General features: G+C 38.5%; 1 long non-coding RNA gene across 1 annotated transcript in view; it reads right to left on the bottom strand.

Moving 5' to 3' along the window:
- Window positions 1–26,801, bottom strand: part of LOC118145751 (uncharacterized) — a 42,596-nt gene extending 15,795 nt beyond the window's left edge. Inside the window, exons 1-2 of the long non-coding RNA XR_013522854.1 lie at window positions 26,059–26,801; window positions 18,135–18,276 (exon numbers count right to left, since the gene is read on the bottom strand). This is a non-coding gene — a long non-coding RNA (uncharacterized LOC118145751). The remainder of the gene's footprint in view (window positions 1–18,134; window positions 18,277–26,058) is intronic.
- Between the last annotated feature and the right edge of the window lie 275 nt (window positions 26,802–27,076).

Here is a 27,076-nt window from a genome sequence, read left to right as displayed (position 1 = left end):
TTTGGCAAATGATCTTAGTTCTTATAACTTATTTTGATATGGTCTTTATGTAGTGAGTACCTATTTATCCAAGACTTTTTTCTCTCCAGTGTCTCAAACTTTACACAATTCTTAACTTCACTTATTTTATCATAATCAATTCACACAGAATAAATTTTTTTTTGAAATTTCATCTTATTAGTGAAGACTTCTTTGAAATCATGACCTAAATTGGATCTTCCTATTGCTTCTCTCTTTTTAGACTTTTACATTTTTCTCATTGCACTTATAATTATCTGATATAAACATTTTTCCTTGTTTCCCCCACCAATAGAATGCAAACTTCATGTGAACAGATAATTTTCTATTGATAAATGTCTATATCCACAATTCCTAGAACAGTTCCAAGAACATTAAAAGCTTTCAATTATATTTGCTAGATGAATGAATGATCCATATAATAAGTTCATGTTTAGGTCACACTGAATAATGTTTGTCTAATATATTATCTCTATTACCATTTAAATTTCCAATGAGTATTCCAAAAGTTGCTTTTCCAACTCATTGTGCAAGGAAAAGCCAAGAAGAAGAGCAATTCAATGTTTCTCAAGTTACGTTATATGTTTAATCTCCACATACCTGAGGCCCAGCATAATCATTGTCATTACTATGCTGAATTTCACTATCTATATTTCTGCTAGAGATAGAACTATCAGATTATCTAAGAATAGAATTAACAGTTTTAATGCTGGTTCTCAAATGGTGATGATACAATATCTAAGATGATTTGAGCACAAATGCTATTTGGAGATTGTGCATCATAAAATTTAATTTGAGCTTCCATATCACTGAAATATGTTTGTTTTGCTTTGTTTTTTGAGACGAAGTCTTGCTCTGTTGCCCAGGCTGGAATGCAGTGGTGCAATCTCAGCTCAATGCAACCTCCACCTCCCCAGTTCAAGCAATTCTCCTGCCTCAGCCTTCCCAGTAGCTGGGATTACAGGCGCTTGCCACCACATCAGGGTAATTTTTTCATTTTTGGTAGAGATGGGGTTTCATCATGTTGGCCAGGCTGTTCTCAAACTCCTAAACTCGTGATCCTCCTGCCTTGGCCTCCCAAAGTGATGGGATTACAGGTGTGAGCCATGACACCCGGCCTGAAAAATGTTTTTGATAAGGAGGTGTGAAATTACAAATGTCATGATGGAAATTTAATTGAACAATAAATTGCAGTTGGAAAAAAAATAAACAGGTTTTAAAATTATTGTTCTATAAATAATCATTAAACATAGATTCCATGGAAAACAAAACTCCATAGTCTCTGCAAATTTTCATTTTAAGACAGAAAAACTGTATCATTGTGTTCCACTTTACTGATTCTGGTGTTCTAGTTGATGTCATACAATTATTCCACTTTAATTTGCATGCACTTGGTGAATGAACACACACTGAATGCTATGGGATGAATGTGTCTTCCAAAGCTCATGTTCTGAAAACTTGATCCTCAATGCAACAGTGTTGAGAGGTAGAAAGTTTAAAAGGTGATAACGTCATGAGTGTTCATTACTCATGAATAGATTAACATTATTATCTTGGGTGTGGGTTCATTATCATGAGTGAGAGTGTTTTTTTCTTTTTTTATAAAAGTGAGTTTGGTCCTCTCTTGCCATACAATGCCTCTTGCCATGTTGTGACATAGCAATAAGGCCGTCACCAGATGCAACCTCCAGATCTTGGACTCCCTAGCCTCCAGAACTAGGTGCCAATAAATTTCTGTTGATTATAAATTACCCAGTCTCAGATATTCTGATATAACAACAAAAAATGTATAGTACACTGAAATAATAAGTTATATTTTCATTTTCTGAAGACTATCTTCAAAAAAGTATTTGGACAAAGAAGAAACATGCTTTTTAATAGCGGTCTTGAACACAATAGGAAAGTCCAATGTAAACATTTTTTCTTGTGAGAGAGTGAGGAAAAAAAGAGAGATCAAAAAGGAAAAGAAGAAATATTTATTGAACTCAAGCCATATTACATCAACTGTGCTCAACATGATATGTCCATTTGTCCAATAAGTCTTCTATGACTTACTATATTATTATGAGGCAGATGGTAGTATTGTCTGCAGTTTAAAATAAGAATAATTAGGAATATTAAGTTCTTATATCTGAAGTTTCACATTTAAGGTAATTTAAATCTTACTGACCTGAAGTCAAAGCATAAAAATGGCAACCAATGTATTATTAATAAAGTCTATAGTATCAATTTTCTGTAGCTTAATATAAATAAAAATATATACTGCACCAAATGATGACTCGGCTATGTTATTTCTGTTGAACTCTGGTTCCTATAGTTTTGATTATGTTTTACTGTGGGACTTTTATTCACAAATCCAGCACTATTTGATACATAATGAGACTTTCCTTTGCAAATTTACCCCCATTCCAAACTTTCAGAATCTGTCATTTGTTTATTTTTCTCATTCTTAGTTTCCTCAAATGCACAACTTAAGGCTAGATAATTAAACTCTTTTATAACTGAAAATTCCTTTAAATGTTATTATAGAATCCTGTACATTAAAAACAAGCATAATTTCACTCAGGAGGCTGAGGCAGGAGAATTGCCTGAACCCAGGAGGCCGAGGTTGCGGTGAGCGGAGATCGCGTCATTGCACTGCAGCCTGGGTAGCGAAAGCGAAACTCCATCTCAAAAAAAAAAAAAAGTAAGATCAATTAAATGTGGCCTGTTCAGAGAAGTTGTCATAAAACTTTATATATTGATATTTGTAGGTACAGACAGAGAAGTCACCATATTGTTTACAGAGCCCTGGCTTTAGAAACATACTTGTGGAGTCATATTTCCACTCAGTACTCAGTAGATCTGTGCCTTGGGCAGTCCCATTATATTTTGTACATGTGTATTATCAGTTGTAAAATGAAGATAATATAGCTATAATTCACAGAATTGTTGCAAAAATAAGGTAAAATAAAGTATATAAATAAAATTTTACTGATGGAACACGTGATATACATGTGCTATTTTTACTCCTATCATTTCCCTAGTTTCAAAAAAAGCTGTTCAAAATGTAGCTTTTAGTTTACTCCTTTATATACTTAAAAAAAACTTATAAGCATCATTTGTGAATTAAAAAAATTGAATAAATAGGCACTCCCACAAACAAGTTGTCTAGACAAGTGAATTAAGAGGGTTCTTAGACAATGACTTGCTATAAGAAACAGTTTTAAAGGAATTGTAAGCCTTAATGATTCTCCAGAGACCAGTTGCAGAGGCCAGTTATTGATATAGAGGAGAGAATATGACTGGGGAAATTTAGTGTTCAAAATCACTAACAGAAGTAAAAGTAACAACTTAAAGAGTCTTCCTGAAGACCTCGGAGTAGATGAAAATGTAGTGCGATCTCTCAAAGAGCCATATTTTTAGCGACAGTAACAGAAAGTCATTGTTCCCCAGCTATTCCATTATCACATGAAGCATTTGGCCCTTTGAAGTATGGGAAACTTTTCAGCTTAGCGCCTCTCATTTATTCTTCTAACCCTTATCAACTTTCCACTTTTCCATATATTCTCTTTGCTACAGAAAACAAGAGGTTCTGACTCTCTTCTGTCATGCACTCACCTTTTCCCTTCTTTACGCAAAAAATGAATGACTTCTTATGCTGTTTTATGTATAAAGTTTACATGTCAAGAAGTCTTACTTTTCTAAGTCCAAGACTGATATAAAATGCAATCTCAATGTCTCCCCTGCCTCCTTTTGTCTCCGTAAGAATTGGCAATATTCTCCCCTTCCCAAGCTTTGTTTTTCAACTAAGGCAGGTAAATCCATTCACAGGTCAGCTTCTAACCCAAGCGTGCTTACTTGCGAATTTTCCCATAAAAGTGAATCAGATCATTTTTGGAATAAGTTGAAATTGTCACTTATTGCAGAAAGTATACTAATGTTTTTCCTATTCATTGCCTTTGTTTCCTTTAATCTTTTCTTTAGCTGGGATATTTCATAGTTATAGAATTGGGAAAATATAATGTTTTCTAAATGAGTACATATTAATCTACATATTTTATCTAGAATGACGTGAAGATTGAATTCAGTAGTATAGCCTAGTTATTCCTTTAAACAATTTTAAGGTCAACTGGTTTTCTTTATACCACCCTGATCACGTGTCACCTCATTTAATTTTCAGGCAATTCACAGGGACTAGCATTCTGAACAACAAGTAGGGCCAGGGATTCTGCATGACTCATTTAATCATAACAGTTATATTGTTCTAATTTTATTCTACCAAAAGAAAAAAAACCTAGATTCAGTAATTCTGAAAAAATCAAATCATCATGATTAAGCAGAAGAACCTAAAGTGCGTTCTCAGCCTACCTAATTTTAAAATAAACATCCTTTCCAATCATCATGTTGTCTGGGATAAATTGAAACTGTCTTAGTGTATTGCCCACTATGTTGCGCAAGCTGGTCACAAACTGCCAGGCTCAAGCAATCTTCCCACCTTAGCCTCTGAAAGTGCTGGGATTACAGGCATGTGCCACTGGGATTTCAGACATGAACAGCTGTGCCTGGCCATGGTTTCTTCAAGATTGATAAAAGGATGAGTGCCATGTTATTACTTCTATTCAATATTGTATTAGAGGTCTTATCCAAGGAAAGAAATAATGATAATTCTTACAGATCGTGTTTATCTGTTTGTGTTACTATAAAGAAATACCTGAGACTGGATAATTTATAAAGAAAAAAGTTTTAATTAACTCACTGGTCTGTATGGTGTACAGAAAATATAGCACTCGCATCTATTTTTGGTGAGGGCCTCAGGAAGCTTACAATCATGGTGGAAGGTGAAAGGGAGAGCAGGTGCATCACATGGTGAGAGAAAGAGCAAGGCAAGGGGAGGTCCCATACTTTTAAACAACCAGATCTTGAATGAACTGAGTGAGAACTCACTTATCACCAAGGGAATGGTGCTAAACCATGAGGCATCCACCCCTGTAATCCAATAACCTCCCACCAGACCCACCTCCACTTTGGGAATCACATTTCAATATGAGAGTTCAAGGGGACAAACATCCAAACAATATCACAGACATTATAAAAGAATGAATAAAACTTCCAGTTATAATAAGCAAATTTCACAAATTATATACTTATGTTCAAAATTCCCAAGAGTATTTACAAATAAAACATTAGTTTCATGTCAAAATTTAGCCATGTTGAAGGATTTTAGATCTCTATTAGATACAAGTTATTATTTATACACAATAGTAATAGTTGAAAATTAAAAACAAAACTACTTAAAAATAGAATAAAAATATTTCGTGCCTCTGAATAAATCCAAGAAAATATATGCAAGGCATAGATTAAGAAAACTAAATAACTACTTAAACATACTCCAGAAAACCAACATAAATAGGGAAATATACCATGTTCATGACTTGAAAAACTCAAGATGTCAATTTACAAAAATTGAAAATACTGGTACATTGCAATCTCTGTGAAAATCGCCACAGGGTTTTGGAGAATCGATGAAGGAACTTGAAATGCTGACTTTAGAATTTTTATAGGAATAAAATGTTTTTAGTGTAGCCCAGATGTTTCAAAAAAATATATAGTAAGAAAATTCTACCAAATGGAAATATTTATTACATACCTAAAGTTACTACTTTAGCTGCTAGTTTAGGTATGTAATAAAGTTACTATTTTGGGTATGTAATAAATCAAAGTAAACCCAGAATTAGATATCATTCAAGTTGCACAGGGTTATACAACTTTAAGGTTAGACAAAACTGAGAGCTGGCAACATTTCGCTCACAAGCAAGCCATCCTTTTTCTAAAAATAAAGCTTTATTGGAACATAGCCATGTCCATTCATTTATGTCTTGTCTATGGCTGCTTCTGTACTACACCAGGTTGCAACAAAGACTGTATGGCCCAAAGTGTAAAATCTTTGCTATCTGACTTATTAAGATGGGTCAAGAACCGTGAAGATGTTTGCTGCACAAGAATAATAAAGCAAACTAAAGAGCCAGTATCATGTATACATACATCATTGATATATGAAAAAGACATAACTGCAGAGCAGTTAGGAAAGGATGGAAAACATGGACCACTACTTCATGCTATTAAAACATAGACACACACACACAGAGCAAGTCTGCATAGCTCTTATAACCAATAAAACTCCCTCTATTTATTAAAAAATAGTAAGTAAACTTGACCACATTAAGAACATGAATTTCAGAAATATATTTAAGAAAGTGAAAAATCAGCTATGTAGTGGAAAAGGTTTTTTCAATACACATAACTGGTAAAGGAAATACATTCATAATTTTTTGAGTTAAAACATATAAGAGAAGAAAAAAGAAAGAAGGAGAAAAGAATGCAGGGAGGGAAAAAGGGAATGAGGAAGGTAGAAAAGTAGGAACACATAAAGATTATATCAGAAAAGAGGAAACACACACATACGTATAGCCAAACGTTAAAAAAAGAGAAATGTAATTAGTAATTTATGAATGCAAAGTAAACCCACAATTATACTGTATTAGTCCATTCTCACACTGCTATGAAGAAATGCCTGAGATTGGGTAATTTATAAAGAAAAGATGTTTGACTCACAGTTTTGCATGGCTGGGGAGACCTCAGGAAACTTATAATCATGGTGGAAGGCACCTCTTCACAGGGGAGCATGAGAGAACATGAGAGCCAAGCAAAGGGGGAAGTCCCTTATAAACATAAGATCTCCTGAGAACTTACTCACTATCATGAGAATAGCATGTGCAAAACCACCTCCATGATTCTGTTACCTCACGCCAAGTCCCTCCCATGATATGAAGGGATTATGGGAACTACAATTCAAAATGAGATTTGGGTAGGGACACACAGCCACACTGTATAATAGATACCACTAAAAACTAAAATTTAAACAAATAAAAATTCTGACAATACCAAGTTAGAAAAGATTAGGAACAGTTAGAACTCACAGTGACAGTGAAAATATAACTAAGCCAGAAGAGTTTAGTTTGGTTTTGAAAGCCAGAATGAACATCAGCAGAAAACAAAAAAGGGTGTTATTTTATACAATTGAAAATTCATATATGCTCAGATTCAGCAATTATATCCTAAACAACTATTCTGCAGAGCCATGCTTATTTGCACCAAGATATACTTAAAAGTATGCTAATGGTAAATAAAACTAGATCAAACCCAAAATAAGATCAACAATAAAATTAAAAAATAATGCATTCATACTATACAACAGCAAAAAAAATAGAATCTATATTTACTAAAATATGTTTAGTAAATTTTTAAATGTTATGCTGAGTATAAGAAGATAGAAAAAATTAATACTAACTGAATATTTTAATTTATATAAAATAAAAATCAGGAAAAACAAAATAACATAGAGGTTATGTGATGCTTGCTTTGCAAATTGATAATTCTAAATGTGTATATTGTATACACACTCTATAGGAAATATGTAAATATTTTAAAAATTTAAAAACTAAAACAACATTTTCAGGAGGAAAAAAATGGCAAAAGATATCACAGGCAATTTATGAAAGAGGAAACCAGATGACTAACAAACATATGAAAGGATATTACATCACTAATAAAGAAATTCAAATTAGAACTAGAATTAGCTTCACACCTGTCTGAGACACAAGATTTAAAGTATGATAACTTACTTGTTTTACTAGTGCTGAACATAACATGTGGAAAAGATGTCATTTATACTGCTCGTGGTAATGTAATTTGATAAAACTATTTTGGAGATCAATTTGATTTTAAAGTTTTGAGACTGTGCATACTTTGAAATACAGTAATTCCACTTCAAAAAATCTACCCTCAGAAAATATTTGTTGCAGATGGACAAGAAGACAAGCCTATGAATGTTTATTGTAGCACTCTTAACCATGTGGAAAGATATGCAAACAATGCAACATCTATCAGCAGTTGTACAAAATAATAAAGTCACATTTATTTATTCAGCAGAGAGTATTTCAATCTAAAATCAATAAACCAACTCTATGTATACTGTTATAAATTCATTTCAAAAATATAATGTGGAATAAGAATGACTGCAAAATATTTACAGTATGATAGGCAAACACATTTCTTCTAATCGTATTTGTGGGAGTTCACATGCATAGTTGCAGATGAGGAGGTTGCTTATTTTCGCAAAGAATGAAGAGAAGATGATTTCTCAACTCAAAATGAGGAGAAGACAACATTCAAGGCTTGGTAATGTAAGCATAGGAATGAAATAGTTCTTTTGGAAAGTGGAAGAGAGAATTCTTCAGGGAACTGAAGCATTTTTGCCAGGTGGTGCTGAGTTTCCACTTGAAATTTACGGTAACAATTTAATGGAGTCCAGTCAAGAGAAACCTAAAGTTTTTCAACAGCTGTGTTTAGCTGCTAGTATTAGAATACACAGAAGGTACAAATGTTGCATAGCTGGGGTTTCTTATGAGATGTTATCCTTGTAATATTTTTGGACAAGTCCTTTTGGTCATTATAGGTGTGTGTGTGTGTGTGTGTGTGTGTGTGTGCGCGCGTGTGTGCGCGCGCACGCATGCTCAATGTATAATTTTTTTCATATAAGGTAGTAACTAAATTTTTTTCTATTTTATACTATCTGCTTTTGGCATTGCAATAGTACCAAAGGTTGAATTATTAAAACAGGCTCAGATAAGCAGTCATTCAGGTACAGGACCTACCTGTATGTATCAGCCATTCTTCATTCAGTGAGTCCCTTAAGTCCATACATTCCAGGTTTATTTGCAATGACATATCTAAACATACTAAGTACATCATTATGTAACAATTTCTTAGGTCATGTGATTGCCATAATTGCATTAGAGCGTTAGTAAGAAGGTTAGGAAGAGGTAGAAAGTGCCATGAACTCTTCACTTCCAAGCATCGTGGTTGTATTACTGTCAGAAAAGGAACAGGGTAATGTCACAATAGCTTTTTTCTTTTTGTTTTTTATGACGTATTATAAGAAGTATTGTTGCTTGAAAGTTTGGTAAAACACATTTAAATATGTCTGGGACTGATGATTTCTTTTCTCACTTCACCCCAACTCAGTCATTTTGGTTTTGTCATTTCTTTTTAATACTGATTCACTTTTACTTTAAAGTTCTATGCATGTTTTCTATTTTTTCTTGAGTCTTACATTCATAGATTAGTAGAGAATTATAGATTCCATGATTTATACACTGTTCTCTCCCATATTTCTCAGTTCTGAACAAACATATTCTGTCCAGTTATGAGAATGAAATCCTAGACCCCTTGAATTGGAGCACATATAAAAGTCAAAAATCCTCATTAGGTAGTATATAGTATCAGTTTTTGTTTATTCTGATTTTCCTTGTGTTTCCATTTATTTCTGGCACCTTCAGGTTTTGTGTTTTGTTTGCAAGCTCAGTACCACATTAGTACTTTTTGGAGAATTATATTAACTCATCCTGTGCTTTTGTAATAGAAAAGCCCTTAACTTTCCTCACTTAACTTCCTGGACACAATTCACTTCTAGTGATTCTCCTACTTCACTGGCCACTTCTTCATGATTTCCTTTACTGATTACTTTTCCTTACTCCTTTCCCTTTCTATATATCAAGCTCTCTAAATAAAATTCAGTCCTGTGCTTTACGTAAACTGTTTACTGATTTTTTCTCAATTTTTCTCTTAGGTTCTGTCCTACGCCTTCTGCAGTCACCAGACTCTATCTTCAACTTTTTGCTTGCCATCTGGCCTCTTTCATTAAGAGCCATATTACATTGACCTGTCCTAAACAAACTTCTTTGGTTCTACCTGTCCCCGTACACTACTATCAAAAGGCAATACCATTCACTCAGTCGCTCAGGACAAAAACCTAAGGAAGGCATATTTTACTTCATTCCTATTTTTCCTACATTCTCTAAAAACTAACTTCAGAATATTGCCATAAGAAATATTCTGAAGTTGGTTGTCTTCTTAATCTCTTTTCCATACCCTTACCTCACTTCCCTTCAGTCATTACCTTCCAGTCACACTGGCATTTTTTAGGTTTTCTGACAAGACAATCACAGTCCTCTGCCTAGTACCCACTGCCCTTTAAGGCCTTCAAAAATCTGGCTATATCTGATTATTTAACTAACTCTCTATTCTAACGACCATATCTGACCACCTTATATCAAATATTCTACCACCTATTCTATTATGTTGATGCCTTTAAATACTTAATAGAGCCTGAAATTATATTATTTATTTTTATTATTTTTTTTTCTTTTTGTTTCCTTTATTTTACTTTAAGTTCTGGGATACATGTGCAAAACGTGAAGGTTATAATATAGGTGTATATGTGCCATGGTGTATATGTGATAGGTTAAAACCTATCATCTAGGTTTTAAGCCCTGCATACATTAAGTATTTGTCTTAATGCTCTTTCCCCTTACCCCTCACCCCCTGACAGGACTGATGGTCCCCTTCCTGTATCCATGTGTTCTCATTGTTCGACTCCCACTTATGAGTGAAAACATGAGGTGTTTCCTTTTCTATTTTATCCTATTACTTTTAAATTAGTTTTCCCCCTTAGTGAAAACAGCCTCATTGTCTGAGGTGTCACTTAAAGTCTTGGTCTCGTGGCACATCAAGGACACAAACACTCCAAAGGTGAGTATAGAGTGGAAGTTTAATAAGCTAAAGTAAGAAAGATCTCTGGAGCAGAGAGTGGTCCCAGAAAGATGGGTTGCCATTTTACAGTGATGTGCAAGGGTATATATAGACAAGCTGGAGGGAGGAGTGTTTCATTTGCATAAGGTGTGAATTTCTGAGTTCCCACCAACCCCCCCTTTCTAGTGTGCATGCAGGCTTCCTAGCCTGGGTTACTCTGTTGCACATGTGTAAAAAAGGCTAGGGCCAAAACACTCCAAAGTGGATGTGCCTGGTTCAGGGTAGCTCTTCTTATCAGTGCTGCTGCAGGCACTTCCCCTGCACAAGCCTCCCTGTTTGAGTATTTCCAAGAAGGGAGGGGACTTTGCTTACTGGGGCCCACTGTATATCTGTATGTCACACAGTGTCACACAGGAGGCTCCTTTCTGTGTCAGAGCTTGCCTTCATTATATGTGTTTGCTGCCTGGTATCTCAGGCTGCTCTTTGATGAAGGAGAAATGACCTCTTGGGCTGCTTTTTGTCAGAAGAGAAGCTGTTTTTTGTTAAAAGGGAATTCTACTAAGGCCCTCGCCGTAACTATCTGCCTAGTTGATTTCTCTCTCTCTCTTTTCATATTCCCCCCTCAGGGGACCCTAACTGCTACTAGAAGGTTTAGGCAAAGACTCGTCTAGCTACTTCCCGCTAGAGAGGGTCACTGGGTGGGGAAACAGCATCTAGGGTTTCTACCGGGGTCAAGCTAGAGGTCCTCAGAAGAATGGAGTGTCCATATGTGGCTCCATTTGTAACACCATTTGGAGTCAGATGGCTTCCAGGCAAGGAGAAGAATCTGGTTTAAAGGTTTAACAAACATGGTGCAAAAATTAAAGCTAGGACAACCATTAATGATGCTCCTGCCAAAGGGAATAGCCATAATCCCCAAATCAGCCATTTAGACCAAGAGCCCCATGACTCAGACTGCTGCTATTGTATCTGAGAGGCCCAATTGGTTAATGTTTGGGTGACGTCCCTTAATATCTTTGATTGGTTGAAATAGAAACAGCATTCTTTCTCTAGAGAGAGGCATAGGCCATCCTTTTCAGCAGTTAGGAGGTCTAGTCCTCTCTTATTTCACAGAGTGACTGTTGCCAGGAAATTTATTAGATTCTGTATAGTGTTAATGGTTCAGGCAATGTCCTTTAACTTTCTGTAAATCTTTGGATAAGTCTTCACAGTAGGACAGAGAGGTTGCAAATCCTCCAACCCCATCCCTATACTTGCTGTAATTCCTAATCCTACCAAGAAGGGTATGAACTGGATAGCTTGTTTATGCTAAGGGATTGGTTGTTGGGGGATATATTAATTTCAGGAGCTGGGCAAACAAGCATACAGTTTCTAGTCAAATTGGTTGGTAAACATAAGTAAGAGTTGGTTTTGCACAGGAAGAAGACTCCCTGTTTTTCAAGGCAGAAATTATTTTCTATGAAGAACAAATAGGTTAGTTTGCCATTTTCATTTTCCAAGGTGGTTAGGGTTCCTGCCAAGATGGCCCCAGTCTAAGGTTGGAAAGCACCCTGGGAAATATCCTGTTTTATCCCAAGAGTTGTGTTTTCCAAGTGTAGGTAGTTGCATTTTATATTCACCAGCAGCTACTCAGAAGCTTCTTCATACCAAAAAGTTACTGAGATACTCAGGAGTGGTATAATCTTCCCAAGGAAAGTGTGAACACAACTAGTGGGTCTATTTAAACAATACCTAGAGTGTACATCCTTCAAAGTCCCCTTATTTATGGACGGTCTCCTTGAGAATTATATAGGTCTTCTATATGGTACAGTTGGAAAACATATAGTTCACATGATCATGTGAGGGGTTAATCACTAGAGAGTAGTTGCTTTGATGTTCTTTTTATGGTCCCTAGGGCTTGACCAAAATATTGGCTTCTCCTAATACAAAGTGAAATCAATAAAGAAACTTTATTTCTGTGTGTGTTGATATTGACCCCTAAATGGGTTTTCTGGGGGGATACAACCCCAGAAAATTTACCTTGATAGGACTGGAGAAGGTTTACTGCTTGACCTGTTAGTGTGACGCTTGTCATCTCATTAATTTGGAAGTTATAAAAATCATTCAAGTTCATTAACAAAAAGGGGACTCTCCCCTTGTACTGGGGTTGATAGATCATCTTATTAACGGTGCAATATCGGGCTGGGATGGGGATGGCTGTGTTGTGAGATGAGGATGACAGGCAAAGCCAGCAGTCCCTTGCCAAAGTTGAGTTGGTGGTGTTTAACAACTTCTGTGCTAAAGTCTTTAAAAGATACACTGAGTTAATTGTTGGAGGGGTGCAGCAAAACTTGGTAGCCTGATGAGGCTAATTCCTAATGTATACAGGCTGTGGGTGTCCATCTTGAGAAAGATAAAAACCCTCTATAGAAAAGATAACCCAACAATATACAACAGCAATTGAAGCTCTTTATCCAAAATTTCACTCAGAGGGTGCTACAGTGCATAGTTTTATTGCAAATTGCAGTGTTTAAGTATAGCATTTCCCACAAATGTGGCATAGTAAATAATTTCCATCTAAAGTTTTGCTCACCAAGATATAGAATTTCTTTTTGGAGATGTATGAAGTAATTTTGAGAGGAAGGGTAGAAATGACAGAATGTATCTGGTAAGGCAGGGGTGGAATTGAGTAGGACAAGTAGCCCTCATTCATTGACAAGTAGCCCTCATTCATTTGGTGATTTTCAATGTAAGATTTCCTATTTTTTCCCAGTGATATTCAGAGCATTCTTCTATATTGTCAGATTGTCTGGGGCTTCTCCCTTAGCCTTCTAGGCTTTGACTCAAGTGTGATGAATCTAAGAGTTGATTCCTGCAACTTTTACCACCGAAGAGGGTGGAGAGAAAACAATATGAGGTCCTTCCCAACTAGGGTCTAGAGAAGGGAAAAGAGAAAGGAGAGCCTTTATCAGTAGTAAGTCTCCCAGATTAAATAAAGTTGTTGTATTTCCTGTGGTTGGATCTCCATTAGCTGTGTCAACTCCTGTTAAAAATGGGCCAGGGCAGTTACAGGTTTGACCAATTCAGAGGTGTCCTGATCTAATGGAAATCATTTGTAAGAAAAGGTCACCCATTCAACATTTCCAATGGACTTTAACCTAACTTTGAGGGGGTATTTCTTATTTGTAGTAGGGCCATGGGAAGGAGAGTAGTCCAGGGGAGGTGGGTCTCTTGAGACAACTTTCTGAGGTGTCTTTTGATAATGTCATTTGTTTTTCTACCTTTCCTGAGGACTGGGGTCTCCAGGCACAATGGAGATGGTATCATATGACCAGTGCTTTTGACTCCCCCTGAGCAACAGCTGCTTTAAATGAGGAGCCACTGTCACTTTGGAGGTATTTAGTGAGTCCAAAATGGGGAATTATTTCATTAATACTCGTACTATCTCAGAGGCCCTTTCTGTTTGATATGGAAATGTTTCCACCTAGTTAGTGAAGGTATCCACCCACATCAGCAGGTAGCAAGTGCTCCTTGATTTTGGCATATGGGTGAAGTCTATTTGTGAGTCTTCCCCTGGATAACTTCCCATTCTCTGAGCTTGAGGGGGAAGAAGCCATCTGTTGAAGGTGTTTTTAAAGACTGACTTCGCAAGTATGAACAACCTGCTTAACTGTTTTTAGTAGTTTCTCCCCTAAGAATATCCTTGGACACATTGGTAAGTTTTATCCTTCCCTATATGAAAAGTTTGGTGAAGGGTTTTAAGGACCTTCCACTGGTTGGAGGGTGGCAAGTGGAGCTTGCCATCCTCTGATTGCAACTATCCTAAGGGCTGAAAAGTGCATCCCTAAGAATTGGCCCATTCTATTTCTGCAGGGGAATACTGAGGCTTTATTCCCTTGATGGAGCCCTCCCAGATTAGAGGCGCTTCGAGGGTGTTGGCACCCTGAGGCTTTTGTGCTGCTGACTTGGCTGCCTGGTCGGCTAACTTGTTTCCTCAGCGATTTAATCCATTCCTTTTTGGTGTCCTTTACAATGCATTACTGCTACTTTTCATGGGAAAAAAAAAAAACAGGATAATAGCCTGTTAATTTCCTGATGGTATTTTATGGGAGACCCATTAGCAATGAGAAAGTGTCTCTCCTTCCAAATGGTGGCATGAACATTGAGGGTAAGAAAGGCATATTTGGAGTCCATGTAAATGTTAGCCATTTTTCCTTTGCTTAATTCAAGAGCTCTTGTGAGAGCTACAGCTCAGCTAATTGGGCACCTGTGTCTGGTGAGAGAGACGTGATTTCAATGACACTATTCAAGGTGACTAATATGTACCCTGCCTTGTAGACTCCCTCTTCCACAAAAGAGCTCCCATCTTGCAAAGAGGGTCCAGTCTGAATTTTCTAGGGGAGTTTCCCTGAGATCTTCCCTGGCTGCATAGGTTTGTATTACAACTTGCTCCCAGTCATGTTCAGGTTTCCTCTGAGAGGAAGGTGGCTGGATTTAAGTTTTTAGTTGGACTGCAGATCTCTCTAGTAGTAGATCTTGGTATTTAAGGAGGTGGCTTTCTGTTGGCCAAAGGCCTCCTCTAGAGGACAGCAATCCAGCCACAATATGTGGTGTGTTAAGCTATGCCCCAGGGTTAATTTGGTGGCTTCTGGCACCAACGGGGCCACTGTCGCAACTTTCTGGAGGCAGGCTGGCCATCCTTCAGCCACTAAATCCAGTTCCTTACTTAGGTAACCCATTGGCTGTTGAGCTGGTCCATAGGTCTGAGTTAAAACTCCCAGGGCCATTCCCTTTCTTTCTAACACCTGAAGACTTGAATGCCTTCCCTATTGGAAGGCTAAGGGCTGGTGCCCCAAGCAGGGCTTGTTTTAACTGGTTAAAAGCTCTTTTTGCCTTCAGATCCCAAATCAAGGAATGAGTCTTGCTGCCTGAGTTTCCTTTATTAGTTAGTATGAGGGACAAGCCATTTCCCCATACCCAGGTATCTGTAGCCTGCAAAATCCTGTAATGCCCCCAAATCCTCTTAGCTTCTTGAGGGTTTTAGGGAGGGGGAAGGATGAAGTGGGCTTAATTCTTTCTTCTCCCAATTCTCTAGTCCCTTCAGATAATACTAAACTCAGGTACTTCCCTGAGGTTTGGCAAAGCTGGTCTTGGATTTTGAAACTTGATATCCCCTATTAGCTAAGAAATTGAGAAGGGCCTCAGTGCCTTCCTGAGAAGCTTTCTCAGTTAGGGCACAGAGAAGACTGCCATCTAAATACTGCAGGAATTTCTCCTGAGAATGAGATAATTCAGAAAGGTCTTTAGACAGTGCTTGTCCAAACAAGTGAGGACTGTCCCGAAACCCTGTGGCAACACCGTCCAGGTTAACTGGTCAGTCTGGCCAGAAAGATCTTTGAAGACAAACAGGTATTGTGAGTCAGGGTGTAGTGGTATGTAGGAAAAAGGCATCCTTTAGGTCTAGCACTGTGAACTACTTAGATCCTTCAGGTATCTGGGTTAGCAAAGTACAGGGATTAGGGACTACTGGATGAATTGGGACTACGACCTCATTAATGAGGCAGCAGTCCTGAACTGGCTTTTATTCCCCACTGGGTTTCTGCACCCCTAATATTACAGTGTTGCGGGGCTTTTGCAGGATTTGAGGAGGCCTTGCTTCTTTAGATTATTAATAATGACCTCTACCCCATTTCTGGCCTCTGGCTTCACTTATTTTCCTTGGTTAGGAAAATAAGTGGTATCCTTAAGATGTATCTAGACCAGTATAGCAGTTATAGCCCGGCCAATTTTCCCCTGGCTTGCACACACTTCTGGGTTAATATCAGTTTCCACCAAGGGAAGACAAAGAGTTTGTCCTGGGGCCATAAGGATGCTGGCTACCATGCAAACTAAAATATCTCTACCTAATAAGGGAGTGGGACTCTCAGGCATGACTAAAAAGGCATGTGTAAATAGTAGGTCCCCTTAATAAAGGGTTGAGAAAAATACCAACTTGGAAGCTTTCCTGAGATGCACTTCATGGGGTCACACTGTGGAAAGAGGAGAGGCTTGGATTGGGGAGGAGAACAGAGACTGCCTCCAGCATCCAGAAAAAGGTTTACCCTCTGTCTTTTAATTTCCAGTATCACCCGGGGCTCCTGGGCAGTAATGGCAGTTTGGGCCACTGGATCCAGGAAACCGAGCCCAAGGACCTGTCTCACAAAAGTCCTGGAAAATTTGTGAGACCAATTCTAGACCCAGTAACCTATGTCTCTGGGGGCAGTCTGAACTCCAGTGGTCACTGCTGCAGGTTAGACAGGGTCAAAGTAGCTTCTTCTTACTACCTGGACAGTTCTTCTTCAAGGGCCCTGGTCTGCCACACACTGATAGCAATTAGTGGATGCACCTTGGATATCCTGGACTTGACAGGCCTGTAAAGCAGTCACTAGATAATACATTCTTATCTTGTGCTTTCTTTTTCTTGGGCCTCCTTCTGATACTTATTGTAAAAGACTGAGGTAGCCCCTCAGGAAGGTCTCCAGATCTGGTCCTATAGCCAGTTTCTGTAATTTTCTTCTAACATTAGGGGCTACCTGAGTAATAAACTAGTTTTTTTAAGATTAGTTGTCCCTCAAGTGAGTCAGGAGACAAGGAAGTGTGTTTTATAAAAGCTTCCCTCAGCCTTTCCATAAAAGTTGAGGGAATTCTCATCTGGTCTCTGATCTATCATGGACAGCTTAGACTAATTAAGAGGTTTGATCCTAGTTTTTCATAGGCCCTCCAATACGCACATTAAAGAATGTTTTTCTTTTCCATTCATCTGTGGGGTCACTGGGGTCCCTGTCAGGGTGTTCTAGGGGTATTGCCTATCTCCCTATTGGGAATGGTTGTTCCATAATTTCCTCACCTTCCTTATCTCCTCTTTTCCTTTTTGGCCTGCTGTGAGACACTTGTTGTTCATCCCCAAATTTCTGAGCTGCCTGCAGAGCTGTCTGCCTGGTTTAAGAGTAACATAACATCTCTCCATGTGAGGACACACACCTGGCCCAGATTTTGGAAAGCCTCTATATACTTGTTGGGGTCATCGGAGAACCTACCCATGTATCCTTTTATCTGACTAAGGTCTTGCAATGAGCAAGGTACCTGAACCCTAGTGGCACCATGTTCATTGGGCATTTCTTGCAGAGGTAAAAGTATAGCTCAGGAAGTGGGGAGTTTTGGAAGTGGTGTAACTGGAGGAGCTGATGGTGCAGTTGGAGGAGGGGGCCCCAGATAAAGGGGACAAGAGTGGCTGAGAAACTTAATTGTTGTCTCAGAAAATTCCCCAGAAATTTGTTGTTTTAGCTTTGGAGAATCATTCCTCATGGGTCTGCCTGATGTGTCTGCTAAAAGAGCTGGGTCAGTTGTGCATCACTTGGAGAAGTCTGGGTTGTCCTGCAGGGTAAAGAAAGCCTGTACATAGGGAATCATTTTCTCTTCCAGCTACAGAAAAAAATCTAATTATTAGAGAATATTAAAATCAAGACTTGCCTCAGAAGGCCAGGTTTGTTCATCCCCAAGCTGGAAAGAAGGCCACATCCCTGTGCAAAAGAATGTGAGCCACTTTTTCTTCAGTCTTGAAGTCAAAGAAGTTCCAGGGTTTCAGAATGCACTCCAGAGAAGTGTAGGCTGAAAAAGAGATAGAGGGAAGGAAAGGCATCCCTTAGTTTTCTCTCTCCTTTTGGAGTGACCCAAGTAGGGAAGAAAGTAGTGGGGGCATCCACCCTACTATCTTCCTTCTTTGTTCCCTGGGCCCTGGTATCCATTAATGGTGCCACCCTGAGATGCGAGTGTGACTTCCATTTATGGACCCAGAGGAGTGGGTCAGGCAGGAATAGTCACACTTACCTGCTTGAGACCCTAGTCCTCTGCTGATAACTCCCTTTCAATTCCTTAGATTTGTGTGGCTCGTGTGTCCCCCCATAAATGGATCTTGGGAGAAACTATATAACAGTTGCATCTGGGCCAGGGCCCTCAGTGAAGAGAGTATTCTGGGTTGGGTGTTATATTCTACTATTACGGCCCGAGCTAAAGTATTTATCCTTAGGTCACAGTTCTGATTGACTTCCAAGCATAGAATCCCTTCTCTGTTTAAATGCCATTCTAGTCAGAGGCAGAAGAGGTGTCTCAAAATGCCATAAGGATCAAATGACTGTCTTTCTGTTGATGAAGATGATATTGAGGCCAAAATCTAGATTAGGAGGACCTCTTGCTCCTTCATGTCATAGACACTTTTCCTGTTCACAGAGAGGGCATAAGGCCTGGTCTTTAGTGGAGGGGCTCAATAAGGAAAAGAGTTGGAAAACTAGAGGTTTTTGGCAAAGAGCCAACAAGGTTCCCCATGGAGAAGATTCCCATTCTACTAGGTGAGCATTGTAAACCTTGAAATACCAGGCTGTAGCTTTGTTTCCAAATGGTCTCCAGGAAACAGGTTGAGAGAGGTCTATTTTGTGACAGGCTGTCCCCAAAACATGCCTTCCAATAGGAGAAAGTTAGTTTGCCTCATAGAAAGAATATCTAGTTCAAGTGGGCAGTGCTGGCTCCTCACATGGGAAAATAAACAGCCTAAATGAAGAGGGGCCACTCCCTGGGAGGGAAATAGACCCTGTCCAGCCCCAGGAACTGTCATCATTGGGAGTTAAATGATCCCTTAGACCCAGATTGTGAAATCCTCCTGTCTCTAAAAATTTAATGAAACAGTCCAGGCTCGTAGGCTCACACCTGGAATCCCAGCATGCTGGGAGACTGAGGCGGGTGGATCATGAGGTCAAGAAATCGAGACCTTCCTGGCCAACATGGTGAAACTCGGTCTCTACCAAAAATACAATATAAGCTGCAGTGTGGTGACGTGCACCTATAGTCCCAGCTACTTAGGAGACTGAGGCAGGAGAATCGCTTAAACTCAGTAGGTGGAGGTTGCAGTGAGCCAAGATTGCACTACTACACTTCAGCCTGGTGATAGAGTGAGATGCCGTCTAAAAAAAAAAAAAAAAATCAAAACAGGAATCTCTTAAACCACATTCCCAGTTGCCAAGGCACTTGCTAATCCTGCCTAACCGGCAGTTTCCTTTCCATGAAAGGAAACTGGGTTTGGAGCAGAGCCAACATTCTCAGCACCCTGAGGGCACTGGGGTATTAGCTAAATCCTTCCGAGCAAGCCTATCAATATGTCCTTAGACCAGTAACAACTCTTGTCTTGTTTAAATGGCCAACAGATGCCTGGTGTTTCTCTAGAAATGAGGACCAGAGGCCTCGGAAGAGAAAGTAAAGAGTTTGGGTTTGCTCCTACTCACCCTTTTGATGAAATCCCAGATAAGCCCCCCAAAATGAAACCAGCCTTATTGTCTGAGATATCACCTGAAGTTCTTGGTCTCATGGCCAAGGAACTCAAGGACCTAGACACTCCAAACATGAGGTTAGAGCAGAAGTTTAATAAGTGAAAGGAAGAAAACTCTCTGGAGCGGAAAGGGGTCCCAGAAAGATAGGTTGCCATTTTAGAGTGAAGTGCAAAGGTTTTTATAGACAAGCAGGATGGAGGGTAGGAGTGCTTCACTTGCATAAGGCACAAATTTCTCAGTTCCCGGTCCCCCTTTCTAGTGTTTATGCAGGCTTCTTAGCCTGAGTTACTCCATGTTGTTTATCTCTTCCTGCTGCACAGGTGTAAAAAAGACAGGGTAGTGGGCAGGCAGAACATTCCAAGGTGAATGTGCCTGGTTCAGGGTAGCTCTTCTTATCAGTGTTGCTGCAGGCACTCCGCCTGCCCAAGCCTCCTTTGAGCATTTCCAAGAAGGGAGGAGCCTGTGCCCACTGTATGTCTGCACATACCCTCTTAGGCTGCTTTTTGTCAGAAGAAAGGCTGCTTTTTGTTATAAGGGAATTCTAGCAAGGACCCTTACCCTACCTGCCTAGTTGATTTCTCTCTTTCCTCTCACATTAGCATATGCAAAAGTAACTTACCTCTCTTTTGTTTACCACAGAATTATCAGAGTCTGACACCGTTCTTGGAATTTAGTAGATTCTCAAAATATATTTATTTAACAAATGAATGAAAAATAGACAGTAAATAAGTCTAAAGGGAAATGCTGACCATTATGTAATAAGTGTGTATTTAAAATATTACAAAAAATAATTACCTTCCTTTCAGTGTTGTTAAAACCAAAACAATTTTAGTCTAAATGTTGTAAGTCTATAAAGTGTTTCCTAAAATTTTACTGAAAATTTTATTTGGAGACATCTTACAAAAAAACTGTGAATGTCTATGAATTTTTATTTTTCATGCTTATTGTTCCTTTATTATGAAAAAATTATTGTTAGTTGAGTTATTTTTCTTGACTTTTTTCAGCCTTATTTAAGTGTAACATAAATAAAACATATACATTGAGGGTAAACAACTTGATGTTTTGATATACATATATATTGTGAAATAATCATCACAGCAAACTAATACACATACTCATAAACTCAGAGGCTTGTGCAGGGGGAGTGCCTGCAGCAGCACCGATAAGCAGGGCTACCTTGAACCAGGCACATCCACCTTAGAGTGTTCTGCCCACCCTCCATTGCCCCCTCCTCCATCTTTTTTTTAACACATATGCAGCAGGAAGAGATAAACACAGAGTATTGTGTGTTTGTGTGAGGGGTGAATATTTAAGACCTATCCTTTTATTATTTTGGGGAGGAGAATATGGGGAGATGTTGTCAACCTGTCTTTAAATGGTCTGTGAACAACCATCTTCAGAATTACTCAGGGGATCATTAAAAAGCTAATTCCTCAGCGCTACCCTGGAGCTACTCAACTTGCGTCTCCTTTTGTAAGAATCATCAACTGATTACCAAAAAGGAAATATCCATGTTTATTTCACACAGAATGCAAGCAACATAAGTGTATTTCCTGAGTTCAAAAACCTAAGATATTTAATTGAATTTTATTAGATGGACATTAACAAACTACAGTAGTTACATATTTAAATGTTTGCTTTAATTATCTATCTCAGGATATTGTGCATTACTTTTACAGGTCATTACAACTTCTTGGCAAAAAGAGAGATTCTTCTACTAGTCATCTAGTATCAAGTCTTTCATTTAAAAGTTGAAAGCCTGGCTTTTTAAATAATCTTTAAATTGGCTTAATCTTGGGAATTGAAATACTTTTGTTTAATACAATAGCTGAAATCAGACTCCCCTGGGCTATTCTGCTCTTCTATTTGAATTGCAAGAAAAACACATTTCAGCTAATCTTTCTGCCTCCGGTTTTGGATGATAGGTGGAGATGCCCTACAAGAACTCAACAATAAAACTACACCCTGTGACTTCTTATTTTGAAACCTCTTTTGTTGAGAAACAAATAAAAAGAAACCTGACATTTTATTTTACAGCATTGCTCAGCTTTCCTACTGATGTTTTGGTTTGTTTGTCCCATTTTAATAGTAAATCCCTGAGCAAAATAGAGTTTAACTGTAACACGTGGATTACTTAAACAGCTGTCTGCAACTGTGACATTCCACTAATGCGGCTATCCTCGGGAGAATGTGTTTTATTTATATCAATGGAATGATTTGAGTGATTGGCTCTGTGCAAACCTTAATCTTTTGTTCCTCTTGCTTGTATCTTTATAGGTAGGGTGAACAAAGGGAGGCCAGGATCTTTCTCACTTTGCTAAAAAAAAAAAAAGATCTATTTGTCCTTGACCATTTATAATTAAAGCTCATTTTGGCTTATTTTTCAGAATTTAGATTTGGCATAAAAGTAATATATGCCCAATTCTGTGATGCATTCTACGGTTTCTCAGTAGCCTAGTTCTAATCTATATCATGAAATATTTATTAATTTATTTACAATCTATTTTTCAAGTCCCATACTACCACTACCATATAGAAGAAAATCAATAGCATTTTCAATAGAGCGCCAGTCTGCTGGATCCCAAAATTCTCAGCTAGGTAGCTACAGTCATCATTGAAACTTCTGGTCCATAGCAGGTACTTAATAAAAATGTAAGCTATTAATAATCATTATTAGTAGGAAGAAGGAACGCAGCACAGTTCCCAACAGAATGTGTTTGAGATCCTACAACCCTCAAGACGTATACTCAGGAAACAATGACTTCCATGAGAAAGCAGTAACTGGTATGCATTCCACCGGGAATATATTGCTCTTTTACTTGGTCAGAAAAGTTGAAATCTGTCAGGAAGAAAATAAGCCCCAAACGGCAATAAAAATCACTAAGTTTTGTTTTATTTCTTAGGTAGATCAAGGGTTATTCAGAGTAACTCTATATACATTTTATTGCATTGTTTTCATTTCCAAATTGTCTCGTATTATTCACACAAAATCATCAATGTTCATCGCTGTATCTGTTATCTCTCTCTCTCTCTCTGTCTCTCCCCTTTCCTATTATTCCAAAGGGATAAACTGAACATACCCATATTATACAGTCATACAATTTTATAATATATGAGTTGTAAGAACAAGAAAACTCATCTTCTATAAACATCTAGTTGATTTCTGAATATCCTTTAAAACATACTTCATAACAAATTTCCTAAAATTAATTGCTCTCATGATAAATATGCCTATATATCTAAATGTGTTGCATTTCATTCTGAATGTACATCTATTATTCTCAGGACCCCTCTGCATGTAATAAAAGTGATTAAAAACTAACTTTGGCATGTGGTTATATTGATTAAACCTCTTTTAAGATTTTTCACCACAAAATTAATTTTAAAATCTTATATCCCAGAGAAAACTTAATGTTCTTTGGAGAATAAATTACATCTTTAGATTTCAAAGACTAACTAACAATAATCACATTTCCTCTATCATTGATTTTCTAGGATTGTAAAACACAGTTACACATTTAATTAGTTGCCTTTTTTTAGTTTTCTGATATTATTTTATTTAAAAAGTATAAAATGGACAGAAATATAATCTGAAACTGACCTGATACAAGACAAAACAAAGCATGCATGATAGTTAATAGATAGCTATAAAGTTACAAGCATAAATAAGCTTAATATGAATTTTTAGAAATGCTCATCTAAGACCATTTTAATTTTTTCTTCAACCCAAACCTCTAGAATAATGCCACTGCCATTATTTCAAAGTACTAACCAAAGAGTTTCTTTTATTATTTCAGAAACAGTATAAGAACCATTTCAAATATAACCACCTACAGTATTCCATTACCAACAATCACAAATTAGCCCATTCATCATCTTCTTTTAATGTAATCCTTTATCCAGGTGTCAATTCAGATAACAATTTTACAATTGAAGTCAATGTGAAAATTTTTCCCTTATGAGAAATATGAATTCGAGAGGAGGATTTTATAAATTAAGACCAACTAAACTTTATATAATTTCAAACCCCTGCAGCTGCACTATAGATGCTCAAATCCCACTGATATCAAAAAGAGGTCAGTTTATGGAAATGCTCTGCAGGCATGCAGTGGCTGAATAACTGCAAAATTCCTGTGAAACGCTATTTAGGAAAGTAAATGTTAGAAGAAAATATCATAAATGGAGTATTTTTGAAACCTTCCTAAAAGCCAAAAAACAGGCCAAAGTAAATTAGCAATCATCCAACCAAGCACACAAACAAAAAAATCCAGAACAGCAATGTAGGTACATGTAGAGTTTTAGCATGTAAAAGTTTTCTACAAATGATTATTCCTGGCATAATAGACTAAATCCTGCCCCAGTCAATTCCATTAAAAACAAAACAAAACAACAAACACTTATTTTTTTTTTCACATTTTGCACAGATTTCTAGGTAGAAATAATGTACTAAATGTCACATGGTCAGAAATTATTTTATAATCACTTTTATGATTGAAGGTTTTTCTTTATAATTGCTTTTGTTTTAAAACATATTCCTGTATTATGGTTACTCCTTCAACAAATGCTGCACTATTTCCCCTATTCATCACTTCAAAATATGTTCTCAGAATTCCCCTTACTCTCTTTAGCTCTTGACAATCTGCTTTATCTTTAATCCCTAATAATAAGACTTAAATATTGTACTGTTTCCTGTTTGCCAGTAGGATTTCAAGATCACCTTCCCATCCAAAACTTATTCAGATGTCCATTGATGACATCACATACACATTAAGAAGATCTGGAGAAATATCTTTTGAGGTTTTTGGGGAGGGAAAGTATCCCAGCTGATTCCTCTGTCTGGAGTCAAAGGAGTTACTTTGGTTTTCAGTGGTTAGAAGGTTCCTGGTATTAGGGTTTCTCTAAGGTGAGCAGGACAGGAGGGGGCTCTCCTCCACACTCTAGAAGTGTTGTGTGATGGTCTGGCAATTATCACATTGTAACGGGACTAACTGAAGCTGGATTCCCTCATTCCCACATGGAAAGTCGAACCCAGGGTGAAAACCAAGAGTCCTAACCACTAGACCACCGCAGAAGCACAGTAGCTGCAACCTGAACTTAGGCTCTTGGACTTCCTAACCCCAAAGAATGGGGAAAGGGGCCCCAGAGATGGGTAAGTGTTACCATCTATATAAAACTTGTGGACCCAGAGTGTGCGATCATGCAGTTTATTAGGCTGAGTGAAAGGACAGTTTCCACACTCTTGTGGAAGAGGATCCAGAGAGAATTCCAACCCAGGATGGGGCGGCTAGAGTTTTTACCCGAGTTATTCCCGCCCCATTCATGTTCTCATCCAATAAGAGGGGTTCTTTCAAACTTCCTCTGGATTGATTGATCTTTGACTCCATTACCGGATTGGCTACCGTCATATAACTCTGAGTCACAGAGCCCCCACCTCTAAGAGCTGGAAGGCGGGGGGAATAGAAACAAAGTTCCTATCTGGCCTGCCAGAGGCGGGAAAGTAGAAACAAAGGGCCCTAGCAGCAGCCAGAGGGGGGAAAACTGGAGAATTCCTGCACTTGAAACAACGGCCCCCAGCCCACCCCGGAAGTCCTTTTAACACAGTCCCCCAGCGTTACCCCTCTAAAAATGATAATCTGGCAGTGCTAGGGAGAGGCCATTTCCTGATGGTCCATACCTGTTAACATCAAAATGTTAATTGAATGCAGTCCCCAGGGAGAAGCAATTTCTATGGTATGCGATGTAAAAGACAAAAACTGTGAAGTACGATCTTCTGGGCACACTCTACTAAAAAAGGAAAGAAAGCCTCATATGGGCATGCATATAACTCCCTAAACACACTGCGTGTGCTCAATTCCAAAAAGTAACAAAAGCACCGGGCATGGAAAGCCCACCCTAAGAGAAGAATCATGGGAAAGAGGCGAGCTTATAGAAGCCCTAGCATCACAGTTAAGCAGGGCACTTGAGCTTCTCTCTTTAACCTTCACATGCCTGCTTGGCTCTCTTCCAAGCACACGTTTTCTTTCCAGTTCTATGGCCTTTTAAAATAAATTTCCATTCCTGATTTGGAACTTACCTTGGTCTCTTTTTCTGACTTATGCCCCACAGTCGAATTATTTCTTCTGATGAGGCAAGACTGAAGTTGCTATAGACTCATACCGCTACCAGTAACTCAGTGTAACTCGGATTTCTTCCACTGGTAAAAAAAAGGGACTGGAGTTTGTGAATTTGGCACCAACATAAGGATCAATGGGGGCTTTCCTATCTGCCTGCACAGATTTGGTTTGCCCAGATAAGGGGCAAGTGGAAAAGGGGGCGGCATGAAGCCTCAAAGCTGTTAACAATCAAAGATCAAAATGGAGTCAGATACTTTATTACCTATTGAAGCAGCTTCCTCTGTAGAACTCATGACTTCTAGATGCTCACAGTCTTCATTATTCCTTCACGACATGCTTCTGCGTAATACATAGTTCTCTTGTTGGTTAGCTAGAGGAGAAGGGATTGAGGGACTGTGTTAGAGGAACTTCCTGGATCAGCTAGGGGCTTTGTTTCAACCGCAGGAATTTTCCCCGCCTCTGGTCAGTAGAGCTTTGTTTCCAGAGAAAGAATTTTCCGACCGCTGGCTCCTAGGGGCTTTGTTCAAGTGCGCGTACTTTTCCCGCCTTTGACCCCTGGAGAAAGAGGCTCAGTGACTCAGGGTTTGAAAACAGTAACCAATCCGGTAAAGGATTCAAACATCAGTTAATTCAGAGAAAGGTTGGAAAGATCCCCTCTCATTGGACAGGAACAATGGGGAGGAAATAATGCAGGGGTATAAGCTCCAGCCTTCCAATCCTGCAGCGGCACCCCCTCCAGGTCCCCTTCCATGGCGTGGAAGCTGTCCTTTCACTCTGCCTAATAAACTGTACTACTGCACACTCTTTGGGTCCATGAGTTGTATTTAAGCAGTGACACTCACCACAATACTAAGGCCCCCTTCCCCATTTATCTGGGTTGGGAAGGCCAAGAACCCAATCTGGTTGCAGCTAATCTGGTTACAGGATGACTGTTCTCACCTGGGTTAGATTCTCATACTATAGCCAGGTGGAAAGGAG

Source organism: Callithrix jacchus, chromosome 10 (assembly GCF_049354715.1).
Source record: "Callithrix jacchus isolate 240 chromosome 10, calJac240_pri, whole genome shotgun sequence".
NCBI classification, from domain to species: Eukaryota; Metazoa; Chordata; class Mammalia; order Primates; family Cebidae; genus Callithrix; species Callithrix jacchus.
The sequence above is the reverse complement of the archived record's forward strand: the minus strand, read 5'-3'. Positions and strand labels throughout refer to the sequence as shown.